We start from the raw sequence: 14,821 nt of genomic DNA on the forward strand, positions 1-14,821 counted from the left end.
GCAGTGCTTAAGACACTATGCTGTATATAGTAAGCATTTTAGAAATATTTGTTGAATAATTAGACAAATAAAGTGAATGCACAAAATTTAGATAATACAAAAAGTTCTAAAGAAGGCAAAAAGCATGGCTCATCCTTTCACCCAGACCTAATCACTTTAAATATTTTGGTATATGTCCTTCCAGACATTTCTATTTTTTCTCCCTCAAAAATGAGAGCTTATAAATACTATGATATCACTTCTATGTGAAATCTAAAAAATACAACAAACTAGTAAATATAAAACAACACAAGGAGACTCACAGATATAGAGAACAAACTAGTAGTTACCAGTGAGAAGGGAGGGACAATATGGGGGTGAGGGAGTGAGAGAGACAAACTGTTGGGTGTGAGATAGGCTCGGGGATGTATTATACAAAATAGAGAAAATAGCCAATATTTTTAATAATGGAAATGGAAAGTAGCCTTTAAAAATGGTATAAAAATGAAAAAAAAATTTAAAATGAGATCTTATTTTATGTAATACTCAAATTGTTGTCGTTGTTTATTCTTAAATTTGTAACTGTTATTACAGACATCCTTCCAAGCCAGTATATTGCTCTATGATGCTCTGTTACATGCATATGTGTGTATTAGTGTTAGTCGCTTAGTCGTGTCTGACTCTTTGTGACCCCATAGACTATAGCCCACCAGGCTCCTCTGTCCATGGGATTCTCCAGGCAAGAATACTGGAGTGGGTTGCCATTCCCTACTCCAGGGGATCTTCCTGACTCAGGAATCGAACCCAGGTTTCCTGCATTGCAGGCAGGTTCTTTACCATCTGAGCCACCAGGAAATTCTGTTCCCTTAGATGTTATTTAAGTTAAATTTTGTGTAATTTAAATTTCTTATGTCCCTAATCAGAGTATATAGTCTCTGAGAATGGTAACTCATATACATCTCTGCATCATCTACAGCACTAAGAGTCATTCTTTTTATTTATAGTTCTTAAGAAAAATGTGATTCATTTGATGCCTATTTTTGGCAATGTTGCTTAGGAATGAAAGTTGCCCAAGTTCTGTGGAATGACTGTGTGGAATCCCTCTGAAAAGTCATGCTTAACAAGAAGAAAAATATTCTGTGCTTATGACTGCCAAAACTTTAGGATTTACCCTCCTTCCCTTCTCATCTAATAACTTTGTGAAAGTCTCAAGACAGTAGTCAAATGAATACCAGTATGCCTGGGGCACTGTGGTTTGAGGAAGATAAATGCCATTTAAAAATTTAAACAAGAAAAAAAGAAAATGCACTTAACCAGTAGCATTCATTTTCTAAGGGTATAATTACAGAGAAACTCAAGAAGCACTTGAAATGGCTTGACCTAAAGGCAGAAGCGACATGACCCAGATTCACTTAAACTAGAACAGGAAACCCAGGATGTGATAACTCAGATCTCCATAAAGGTAGAAAAGTTCATTTTAGGACTCATCCCCACCTTCACACCAGACTTCAAGACCCAAATGGAAAAGTCGGCCAGGATGGGTGGGGCCTCAACGGGCTGACTCACTGTGGTTGGATTCAGACTGCCCGGAAAAGCTAGGTTCAGACTATAATTAAGCAAACATTGCAGCTGGTCTAGCTGGCATTTTCATGTTAAAGACAACATTATTAGAGAATGTGTAAACAGGGGAGGGCAGTGGAGGCCTCCTCTAGACCTTAAAACCACAGATATCCACTAACTCCATGGCTTTTCTGTAGCATTTGACATTTAATTCTCTGCATAAAACCAAACTGCACACATTTCACTAATGTAACCTCTCCTTCTGAATAGTCCTTTCATTTCCCCAAGAACCTTGACTCTTGGCATTACTGTGGCTCTGCCACTTTATAGCTTTCATGGAGTTCTTTGAGTCTGGGTCTCCTCATTCATATAATGAATGTAATATAATATCTATCTCAGCAGTTAGGAAAAGGAACCGAAGAAGAACTAAAATAAAATATGTTAAGTGTCTAAAAAGTGTCTTGTTATTGTTTAGTCGCTAAGTTGTGTCTGATTCTTTTGCCTATACCCTCCTCAGAATTATTTTACTTACTCAGTGAATACTGAAGCAGAGGCCAGGGGGAATACAAATACAACATAACAATTGTCAACACTTTTCAACAAGTTTAGCTTAGTTGATGAACATCTACTGAGCACTTACTGTGTACTCTGATTATGCTAGGTTCTAGAGACTGGAAGAAGAAGAAGAGGTTTCTCTGCCCTTGAACTGCCTAGAATCTAAGTAGATACTTTGAGATTGGAGAATTAGGGTAGGCATCCTAAAGACAAACAAAGAAAAAACAGGCCCTGCACTAAAACTTAAAGGATAAGCAGGCTTTAACCAGCGAAAGAATAGGAGAGAAAAGGTATTCCAGGCAGAGGAAACAGCTGGAACAAAGACTGGGAAGTATGAAACAGCTTTTAATTGCAAGCAGTTCAAAATTACAGAATAGAAAGCGTATGATGGAGAAATCAGTCCTGGGAGTTCGTTGGAAGGACTGATGTTGAAGCTGAAACTCCAATATTTTGGCCACCTGATGCTAAGAGTTGACTCATTTGAAAAGACCCTGATGTTGGGAAAGATTGAAGGCAGAGGGATAAGGGGAAGACAGAGGATGAGATGGTTGGATGGCATCACCGACTCAATGGACATGAGTTTGGGTAGACTCTGGGAGTTGGTGATGGACAGGGAGGCCTGGCATGCTGTGGTTCATGGGGTCACAAAGAGTCGGACACGACTGAGCGACTGAACTGTGAACTGAACTGATGGAGAATATTGGGAGACAAAATGGATTTACAATTTACCTGGGAAAGACGAAACTGCGCTCTGTGCCCATATAAATAGGAGCAGTTCATGACTCCAGTCCCATATGAGCCAGTACTTTCATTATCACCAACCAGAAAGCACTTACTGTTTTAGGTCACAAAAAATGTCAAGTATTCTCAGTGTATTATGAGACACTGGGTAAGTTCCTTTGTTACTCTCTTTGTGCCTTTATTTCCTCAGCTATAAATTGGGGTGATGATCATGCTTTCATCACAGGGTTGCCATGAGCACTAAATGAGATGATACTGTACATATTGATACTTAGAACCCTACTTGACACACAGGAAGTGGTCAACACAGGTTAGCTAGTATTATCTATGTGCTGCTCCTGTCTCACTCATCCCAGAGATGCTGGGGATGGGTTGGGTGCTGTGATCAGTGAGAAAGCATAGAGGAATGAATTTTTCTCAACACATGACTGTGGCCATTTGACTTATGACTGTGTAAAATAACCCAATAACCTGTCAGGACATGGTATATAAACTCTATGATTCTGAAAGTCACAATTTCTATGTGCCCTGGGTCCCTCAATTATTTTTTTTTAATTTTAATTGGAGGCTAATTACTTTACAATATTGTGGTGGTTTTTGCCATACAGTCACATGAATCAGCCATGGGTGTACATGTGTTCCCCACCCTGAATCTCCCTCTCACCTCCCTCCCCATCCCATCCCTCTGGGTCATCCCAGTGCACCAGCCCTGAGCATCCTGTCTCATACATCGAACCTGGACTGGTGATCTATTTCACATATGATAATATACATGTTTCAGTGCTATTCTCTCAAATCATCCCACCATCGCCTTCTTCTACAGAGTCCAAAAGTCTGTTCTTTACACTTGTGTCTCTTTTGCTGTCTCGCATATAGGGTCATAGTTACCATCCTTCTAAATTCCATATATATGCATTAATATATTGTATTAGTGTTTTTCTTTCTGACTTACTTCACTCTGCATAATGGGCTCCAGTTTCATCCACCTCATTAGAACTGATTCAAATGTACTCTTTTTAATGGCTGAGTAATATTTCATGGTGTATATGTACCACAGCTTCCTCATCCATTCGTCTGCTGATGGGCATCTAAGCTGCTTCCATGTCCTGGCTATTATAAACAGTGCTGCGATGAACATTGGGGTGCACGTGTCTCTTTCAGATCTGGTTTCCTCAGTGTGTATGCCCAGCAGTGGGATTGCTGGGTCGTATGGCAGTTCTATTTCCAGTTTTTTAAGGAATCTCCACACTGTTTTGCATAGTGGCTGTACTAGTTTGCATTCCCACCAACAGTGTAAGAGGGTTCCCTTTTCTCCACACCCTCTCCAGCATTTATTATTTGTAGACTTTTTGATAGCAGCCATTTTGACTGGCATGAGATGGTACCTCACTGTGGTCTTGATTTGCATTTCTCTGATCATGAGTGATGTTGAGCATCTTTTCATGTGTTTGTTAGCCATCTGTATGTCTTCTTTGGAGAAATGTCTGTTTAGTTCTTTGGCCCAATTTTTTATTGTGCTGCTTATTTTTCTGGAATTGAGCTGGAGGAGTTGCTTGTATACTTTTTTTAATTTTTTGTCCATTGCTTCATTTGCTATTCATTCTGAGGGCTGTCTTTTCACCTTGCTTATAGTTTTCTTCATTGTGCAAAAGCTTTCAAGTTTAATTAGGTCCGATTTGTTTATTTTTGCTTTTATTTCCATTACTCTGAGAGGTGGGTCATAGAGGACCCTGCTGTGATTTATGTCAGAGAGTGTTTTGCCTATGTTTTCCTCTAGGAGTTTTATAATGTCTGGTCTTACGTTTAGATCTTTAGTCCATTTTGAGTTTATTTTTGTGTATGGTGTTAGGAAGTGTTCTAGTTTCATTCTTTTACAAGTGGTTGACCAGTTTTCCCAGCACCACTTGTTAAAGAGACTGTCATTTTTCCATTGTATATTCTTGCCTCCTTTGTTGAAGATAAGGTGTCCATGGGTGTGTGGCTTTATCTCTGGGCTTTCTATTTTGTTCCATTGATCTATGTTTCTGTCTTTGTGCCAGAACCATACTGTCTTGATGACTGTTGCCCTGTAGTATAGCCTGAAGTCAGGCAGGTTGATTCCTCCAGTTCCATTCTTCTCTCTCAAAATTGCTTTCGCCATTTGAGTTTTTTTTTTTTTGTATTTCTATACACACTGTGAAATTATTTGTTCTAGTTCACTGAAGAATACCACTGGTAGCTTGATAGGGCTTGCCTTGAATCTATATATCACTTTGGGTAGTATACTCATTTTCACTATATTGATTCTTCCTATCCATGAACATGGTATATTTCTCCATCTATTTGTGTCCTCTTTGATTTCTTTCATCAGTGTTTTAGTTTTCTATATATAGGTCTTTTGTTTCTTTAGGTAGACTTATTCCTAAGTATTTTATTCTTTTCGTTGCAATGGTGAACGGAATTGTTTCCTTAATTTTTCTTTCTGTTTTCTCATTGTTAGTGCATAGGAATTCAAGGGATTTCTATGTGTTGATTTTATATCCTGCAACTTTACTATATTCATTGATTGGCACTAGTAATTTTCTGGTGGAGTCTTTAGGGTTTTCTATGTAGAGGATCATGTCATCTGCAAACAGTGAGAGTTTTACTTCTTCTTTTCCAATCTGGATTCCTTTTATTTTTTTTTCTTCTCTGATTGCTATGGCCAAAACTTCCAAAACTATGTTGAATAGTAGTGGTGCGAGTGGGCATCCTTGTCTTGTTCCTGACTTTAGGGGAAATGCTTTCTCAATTTCTCACCATTGAGGATAATGTTTGCTATGGGTTTATCATATATGGCTTTTATTATGTTGAGATATGTTCCTTCTATGCCTGCTTTCTGGAGGGTTTTTAATCATAAATGGATGTTGAATTTTGTCAAAGGCTTTCTCTGCATCTATTGAAATAATCACATGGTTTTTATCTTTCAATTTGGTAATGTGGTGTATCACATTGTGAGTATTGAAGAATCCTTGCATCCCTGGGATAAAGCCCACTTAGTCATGATGTATGATCTTTTTAATATGTTGTTGGATTCTGTTTGCTAGAATTTTGTTAAGGATTTTTGCAACTATGTTCATCAGTGATATTGCTCTGCAGTTTTCTTTTTTCTTTTTTGTGGCATCTTTGTCTGGTTTTGGTATTAGGGTGATAGTGGCCTCATAGAGTGAGTTTGGAAGTTTACCCTCCTCTGCAATTTTTTGGAAGAGTTTGAGTAGGATAGGTGATAGCTCTTTAATTGTTTGGTAGAATTCATCTGTGAAGCCATCTGGTTCTGGGCTTTTGGGGTCTCTCATTTAAAAACAGGGACAATGATGCTTGTTTCATGCAGGTGCATAAAGACAAAATAAGGCAATTTATTTTGAGAGGCACTTAACCCACTTCTCAAGTCTACAGTTCTGGAAAGAACAGAAATCACTCCATCAATGTATTCTCTGGCAATGGGGCAGAGAGAGGAGTGTCTTTACAACAAATCTGATGGGGCCTTCCTGGTGGTCCAGTGGCTAAGACTCTGTCAGGGAACTAGATCCCTTGTGCTGCAACCAAGACCTGGTACAGCCAAATAAATGAATAAATAAATATTTTTAACAATAATAAAACAAAGTTGACAAGGTTTAAAATTAATTCACTCCTTCAAAAAGTACAAATGAAGCATACATACTAAGCAAAACTCTTTTTACCACGGGAAACAATACCTGTTAATTTACACCTACCAGAGTAAAGTTGAACAGGCTCACCTGTGTCACTATTTCTGACCCCCCTCGCCCTGTCCATCCTTCTCTACCCACTCATACTGTTGGTCAGGGACAGAGAATGCAAGAAAAGGGAAGAAACTGTATCTTGGAAGCTCTGTTCCCTTTGCTCCTTCTTCCTGCATCAACATACTGAAGAAAGATGCTGTCACTTCCACTTGTTAATTGACCAATGATGTATTTTCCATAATGTACCAGTATTTACATTTTTAGTTCATTATTACTTACTCTGGAATCAAAGGCTCTTTCCCTTAGAATTTCCTACATCAACAAATATTTCAAAAGCCATCATATTACTGATCAATTACTTTTTACTGATTAAATACCTTTACTATTACTTCTTTCCTTGCTCCAAGTCTCCCTCCTTACCTCCCTTGACTAAGTCTGTTCAGGCTGCTTTAGGGAAATCCCACAGACTGGGTAGCTTGTGAACAACTGAAGTTTATTTCTCACAGTTCTGGAGCCTAGAAGTCTCAGATCATGGTTCCAGCCCGGCCAGGGGAGGGTTCTCTTCTGGGTCACAGATGTCTCCTTGTATCCTCCATGGTGGAAGGGGCTAGGGATCTCTCTGGAGCATTTTTTTTTTTTTTTTTTTAGTGAGAAAAGTGACATTTTTATTTACATGTTTTCTTCCATTATGAATGTGGACAGCAGTGGCAGAGACTGTTTCCATAGAAATTGAAGATATTTTCATGATGCATTACTATTGTTGTAGATCTCAAAATGACATTTAATACCTATCATTACTTAAGTTTAATTATTAGGTACACTGGTAGACATTGTTATTTAAAGATTAACAAAGAAGCACATATATTACTATATCATACATTTGTGCCTTTTATATTTCTGATAATTATAATTCAGTATAATTGGAGCCTCTTTTATAAGGACTAATCTCATCTATGAGTGCTCCCCCGTCATGACTTAAGCGCCTTCCAAAGGCCCCACCCCCCTATGCCATCATCTCTAGGGGTCTGGATCTCAACATATGAATTTGGAGGAAACACAAACATTCAGACCAGAGCATCCATCTAGCCCAGTCTATTTATGAATCTACTTCTCTTCCTTTCACCCAAATCTCCCCTCCATCTGGAATATTATTATCTCCTTCTCTGATTAGTAAAAATCTAATTTGGATTTTAAGACCTCATTGAATGTGCAGCCCCCAGGAGAGGTGTCCTCTGATTGGCTGCCCTTCTCTGTCCTTTAATAAAATTAAACATTCTCTCTCAAGATCTCAGAGTGCACTGTCCTTATCTTTATGATAGGGACACCTTGTATTATACTTAATGCAATGTCTGTACTTCCCAGTAGATTATAACTAAGGATAGGAATGGCATTTTATTTACAGTGGTCAAGTGTTTGTTGCAGGATAACTAAAGTCAGGATGGTGTCATGGTCTGAATGCACAAGCCCCCTCATTCATATGCTGAAATCCTACTCCTCGTGGACGATGGTAGTGTGTTAGGAGATAGGCCTTTGGGATTAGTATCTTATAAAAGAAGCTTCAGAAAGATCTCTAACACCTTCTGCCAGGTAAGAAAATAGTGAGAAGGCATCAGCAATGAGCCAATAAAAGGGCCCTCACCAGAAGGTAACCATGACAATGAAAGTGTTAGTGGCTCAGTCATGTCAGATTCTTTGCAACCTCATGGACTGCAGCCCACCAGACTCTTCTGTCCATGGAATTCTCCAGGCAAGAATACTGGTGTGGGTTGCCATTCTCTTCTCCAGGGGATCTTCCCAATCCAGGGATCGAGCCCAAGTCTCCTGCATGGCAGGTGAATTCTTTATCATCTAAGCCACCATGCTGGTGCCCCATTCTTGGACTTCCAGCCTCCAAGACTGTGAGAAATAAAGTTTTGTTATTTGTAAGCTGCCCAGTCTCAGTTATAGCAGTTGAGTGGACTAAGACAGATAGATTCCTGGCTGCTCAGCCCAAGCCTGTATCCCCTGGATGTTTGCTTCATGCCCTGGAGGAGCCGACCCTTCTCTGGCACAAAACCTTCAACATTAATATTTCCCTTTCCCCTTTCCTAGTATAGCTCTCAACTTTTATCCCAAGGCTACTGAATGCATGATTTAAACTTTGGAGAAAATATCATATTATTTAGAGTTTTAGGGTAGAACACTGGAATGTGTCCCTCTCCCTCTTACACTTCTTTTCTAACTAATATTTCCTCTAATTTTCAAATCCTTTCATGGAGGTTCTTCATACAGCAGGTGTTATCATTCAAAGTCTACAGAACAGATGGATGGATGAATGGATGTAAGAATGAACAGACCTGTGAGCAGGACACAGCTTGGTTTACTGACAATGACCTTTCTGACAAATACGTATGTTGTAGCCTTTCTGTTATTTACTTAGTGCTTGACACGTAGAGAGAAGATATTGAAGATATATCTCTTATTGGCCTTTTCTCTTCATCTTTGCATCAAGTGCTCCAATACTTTGGCCACCTGATGCAAAGAGCTGACTCATTGGAAAAGACTCCGATGCTGGGAAAGATTGAATGCAAAAGGAGAAGAGGGCAGCAGAGCATGAGATGGTTAGATAGCATCACCGACTCAATGGACATGAATCTGAGCTAACTCCAAGAGATAGTGGAGTTCAGAGGAGCCTGGCCAGCTTCAGTCCATAGGGTCACAAGGAGTCAGACATGACTTAGTGACTGAAAAACAACAACTGTATCCTAGCTTGATTTCTGTCAATGGTTCCCAGCATTGAGCAATAAAGACTAATCAGTGATATTAGACCTGAATGCTAAGAGAAAAAGACTTAGGACTCCACAGTTGAAAGTCAGCTGATCCCTGCTCATCAACCAGCTCAGCCTATTATTTTGTCCTCTCTCACAGCATCCAGCCATCCATCCTACCCATCATTTCTATAGGCCAAATCACCACTCAACCACAAGGCACATGCAGGCAGACTACCTTTCAGCGAGCACCCACACAGCTTTGAGAGGTGCTGCAGGTGACGCTAGTGGTAAAGAACCCACCAGCTGATGCGGGAGACGTAAGAGATGCTAGTTCGATCCCTGGGTCGGGAAGATCCCCTGGAGGAGAGCATGGCAATCCACTCCAGTATTCTTGCCTGGAGAATCCCTTGGACCGAGGAGCCTGGGGGCTATAGTCTGTATGGTCGCAAAGAGTCAGACACGACTGAAGCAACTTAACACGCATAGAACACACGCACACAGCTCTGCTCACCCTTTCTGCACTGCAGCTGATGCAAAAGGTGAACAAAGAGGAAGGGGTTGGATGGTACCACCCCCACTCCTACCACTAGCACCACAGCTGTTCAGAGGTTTGGTCCTCAAAAGCCATTTAATATTCCTGCAAACTCTGTCTTTTAAAAAAAAAACAAAACAGTAACCATGACAACTCTGAGCAAAAAGAAAAAAAAAAAAAACCAAGAGTAGGCTGTTTCAGTTCTCAGGCACACATTATACGGAACATATTCTTTATCCACAGGAATGTCTGGTACATTAGGTCCTAGTGAAACATTTCCATTTATACATTGAGAAAAATGGCGGGTAAACTCATGTCAATACTGCTTTAGTAACCCTTTTTTGAAGTGGAATGTTTATTATTTTATATCAAAAGCTATCCATTCGAGAATGAAAGAAACCCACACATCTCGGGGCAATTTTTACACAATATTCATGTGTGTCCTAATTCCTGGGTAACCCCCAGGGGGCATCAGAGAGCTTTTTCCTTTTTTAGCTGACAGGGATGTGAGAAATCCTGGGTGCTCTTTCCAGGTCATACAAATTCCAGTGCTGTGCTCAGTCGCAAGTCCTGTCCTACTCTTTTCGAACCTATGGACTGTAGCCCTCCAAGCTCCTCTGTCCATGGGATTCTCCAGACAAGAACACTGGAGTGGGTTGCCATTTTCTTCTCCAGGTGATTTTCCCAACCCAAGGATCCAACCTGCTTCTCAGGTCCCCAGCACTGGCAAGCAGGTTCTTTACCACTGAGCCACCTGCAAATTCCAGTAGATAGGTTCTATTGTGCAGACTTCCTTGGATCAAGCCAGGGCACAGGAAGCTGGCAGCGTGTGTTACATTGTCAGTAATTTTGTTTTTGGCCAAGCTTCCTTGGTGACTCAGATAGTAAAGAATCTGCCTGCAATGCAGGAGACCTGGCTTTGAACCCTAGGTCAGGAAGATCCCCTGGAGAAGGGAATGGCAACCCACTCCAGTACTCTTGCCTGGAGAATCCCATGGACAGAGGAGCCTGGCGGGCCACAGTCCATGGGGTCGCAAAGAGTCAGACACGACTGAGCAACTAACACAACACTAAGGATAACCCTATCAAGATGCAGAGCACTTCAAGAGTTAAATCCAGAGTTTCAAGCAACAATGCCAATTCTTGTTGAGAAGCAAATGGCTGTGGTTGAGCCAACTCAACTGTTTGTGGTGCAAACAGTATCCAGATACCCAGAGTGCTCCAAGCCAGCAATAGAGAATGTAATGCTAACCAATTGACTAGATCTCCTGGGCTCAGTACAGCCAAACTACAGATTCTCAGCATGCCATTTAAACTCCCTAAATTTATCTGAGAAGTAATCAGGGATAAAAATGATACAACAGAATCAGTGGTACAGGTGATAGCTCATGAACCACAGTGCTCAGTACATAGCTAACAGTGCATAAGTTATTGGGATAAATGCTCTTAAAAGAGACATTGTTATGATAAGAATATTCATGCCATTGTTGTTCAATCGCTAAGTCATGTCCAATTCTTTGCCCGCCCATGGACTGCAGCATTCCAGGATCCTCTATCCACTATCTCCTGGAATATGCTCAAATTCCTACCATTGAATCGGTGATGCTATATAACCATCTCATCCTCTGCCCCCTTCTCTTTCTGCCTTCAATCCTTCTCAACATCAGGGTCTTTTCCAATGAGTCAGCTCTTCAAATCAGTAACCAAAATATTGGAGCTTCAGTTTCAGCATCAGTCCTTCCAATATTCAGGGTTGGTTTCCTTTAAGATTGACTGGTTTGATATCCTTGCAGTCCAAGGGACTCTCAAGAGTCTTCTCCAGCACCACAATTCAAACACAACAATTCTTCAGGGCTCAGACTTCTTTATGTTCCAACATTCACATCCGTACATGACTACTGGAAAAACCATAGTTCTGACTACATGCATCTTTGTTGGCAAAGTGATGTCTCTGCTTTTTTAATATGCTGTCTAGGTTGGTCATAGATTTTCTTCCAAGGAGCAAGTGTCTTTGAATTTCATGGCTGCAGTCACCATCCACAGTGATTCTGGAGCCCAAGAAAATAAAATCTGTCACTGCTTCCACTTTTCCCTCATCTAATTGTTATTAAATGATGGGTCCAGATGCCATGATCTTTGTTTTTTAAATGTTGAGTTTCAAGCCAGCTTTTTCAGTATCCTCTTTCACCCTCATCAATAGGCTCATTAGTTCCTCTTCACTTTCTGCCATTAAAGTGGTATCATCTGCATATCTGAGGTTGTTGATATTTCTCCCAGCAATCTTGATTCCAGCTTGTGATTCATCCAGTCCAGCATTTCTCATAATGTATATACTCTGCATATAAATTGAAAAAGCAGAATGACAATATACAGCATTGACGTACTCCTCTCCCAATTTTGAACCAGTCCATGGTAAGTAAGGTGTTCTGGTATTCCCATCTCTTTAAGAACTTTCCACAGTTTAGTTGTGTTCAACACAAAAGTCAAAGTCTTTAGCATAGTCAACGAAGCAGAAGTAGCTGTTTTTCTGGAATTCCGTTGTTTTCCCTATGATCCAAGGAATGTTCGCAATTTGATCTCTGGTTCCTCTGCCTTTTCTAAGCCCAGCTTGTACATCTGGAAGTTCTTGGTTCATATACTGTTGAAGCCTAGTTTGAAGGACTTTGAGTATAACCTTGCTAGCATGTGAATTAGTGAAGTTGTACAGTAGTTTGAATAGTCTTTGACATTGTCCTTCTTTGGGATTGGAAAGAAAACTGATCTTTTCCAGTCCTGTGGCCACTGCTGAGTTTTCCAAATTTGCTAACATAATTGGGTGCAGCACTTACACAGCATTAACTCTTAGGATTTTAAATAGCTCAGCTGGAATTCTGTCACCTCCACTAGCTTTGTTCACAGTAATGCTTCCTAAGGCCCACTTGACTTCACACTGTTGGATGTCCAGCTCTAAGCGAGTGACCACACCATCATGGTTATCTGAGTCATTAAGACCTTTCTGGTATAGTTTGTCTGTGTATTCTTGCCACCTCTTCTTAATCTCTTTTGCCTCTGTTAGGTTCTTACTGTTTCTGTCCTTTACTATGCCCATCCTTACGTGAAATAGTCCCTTGATATCTCCAGTTTTCTTGAAGAGATTTATAGTCTTTCCCACTCTATTGTTTACCTCTGTTTCTTTAACTGTTCATTTTAGAAGGCTTTCTTATCTCTCCTTGCTATTCTCTGGAACTCTGCATTCAGTTGGGTATATCTTTGCTTTTCTCCTTTGCCTTTTGCTTCTCTTCTTTCCTCAGCTATTTGTAAGGCCTCCTCAGACAACCACTTTGCCTTCTTGCATTACTTTTTCTTTAAGATGGTTTTTTTTTTTTTTTTTGAGGTTGAAATTGCTTTTATTGGGGTGAGTGCGGCAGGCCCGCCATGGTCAGGTTAGTGTTCTGCCCTAGAAGTCAGCTGAAGCCGGGTGCCTCCACCCTCGACCTCCCTGGGTTAGTGGAACATGCAAAGCTCAATCAGAAGGTGGAGGCAGGGGTGGAGCCGCCAGGGCCTGGGGCGATGGAGCAGGAGCTGGCGGCACTGGCGGGCGGCCTGGTTTGAGATGATTTTGATCACTGCCTCCTGTACGATGTTACAAACCTCCATACGTAGTTCTTCCGGCACTCTGTCAGATCTAATCCCTTAAATCTATTTGTTACCTCCACTGTATAATCATAAGGGATTTGATTTAGGTCATACCTGATGGCCTAGTGGTTTCCCTAGTTTCTTCAATTTAAGCCTGAACTTTGCAATAAGGAGCTCATGATCTGAGCCACAGTCATCTCCTAGTCTTGTTTTTGCTGACTGTTTAGAGCATCACCATCTTCAACTGCAAAGAACACAATCGACCTGATTTCAGTATTGACTATCTGGTGATGCCCACGTATAGAGTTGTCTCTTTTGTTGTTGGAAGAGGGTATTTGTTATGAACAGTGTGTTCTCTTGGCAAAACTCTGATATCTTTTGCCCTCCTTCATTTTGTACTTGAAAGCTAAACTTGCCAGTTACTCCAGGTGTCACTTGACATCCTACTTTTGCATTCCAATTCCCTACAATGAAAAGGACATTTTTTTTTTTTTGGTGTTAGTTCCATAGGGTCTTGTTGGTCTTCATAGAACTGTTCGACTTCAGTATTAGTGGATGGACATAGACTTGGATTACTGTGATCTTGAATTGTTTGCCTTGGAAACAAACTGATATCATTCTGTCATTTTTGAGATTGCACCCAAGTACTGCATTTCAGACTCCTTTGTTGATTATGAGGGCTATTCCATTTCTTCTAAGAGATTCTTGCCCACAGCAACAGATAAAATGGTCACCTGAATTAAATTCACCCATTCCCGTCCATTTTAGTTCACTGATTCCTAAGATGTTGATGTTCCCTCTTGCCATCTCCTGCTTAAACACATCCAATTTACCTTGATTCATGGACCTCATTCCAGGTTCCTATGTAATCCGGGTTACAATGCTCTTTATAGCATCGGACTTTACTTTCACCACCAGACACATCCACAACTGGGCGTCTTTTCTGCTTTGGCCCAGCCACCTCCTTCTTTCTGGAGCTATTAATAACTGCCCTCCACTCTTCCCCAGTGGTATATTGGACACCCTCTGATCTGGGGGACTCAACTTCCAGTGTTGAGTCTTTTTGCCTTTTCATACTGTCCGTGGGGTTCTCCAAGCAAGAATACTGGAGTGGCTTGCCATTCCCTCCTCCAGTGCATCATATTTTGTCAGACCTCTTCACTATGACCCTTCTGCCTTAGGTGGGCCTGTATGGCACGGCTTTTAGCTTCTTTAGGTTATGCAAGCCCTTTTGCCAGTGACAAAGCTGTGATCCACGAAGAGGAAAGAATACTCATAATCCAAGCTAAACTATTGGTCATATAATTATAAGACATCACTATCCCCATATGCCTCCTAACTGGAATAATGATTATCCACCCATGTGACTT

General features: G+C 40.7%; 1 protein-coding gene across 1 annotated transcript in view; it reads right to left on the reverse strand.

Annotated features, from left to right (window-relative positions):
* LOC110151943 (myomegalin) overlaps nucleotides 1-14,821 on the reverse strand; it is a 235,849-nt gene that overhangs the window by 165,059 nt on the left and 55,969 nt on the right.

The sequence above is a fragment of the Odocoileus virginianus genome, chromosome 5, assembly GCF_023699985.2.
Source record: "Odocoileus virginianus isolate 20LAN1187 ecotype Illinois chromosome 5, Ovbor_1.2, whole genome shotgun sequence".
In the NCBI taxonomy this organism is placed as follows: Eukaryota; Metazoa; Chordata; class Mammalia; order Artiodactyla; family Cervidae; genus Odocoileus; species Odocoileus virginianus.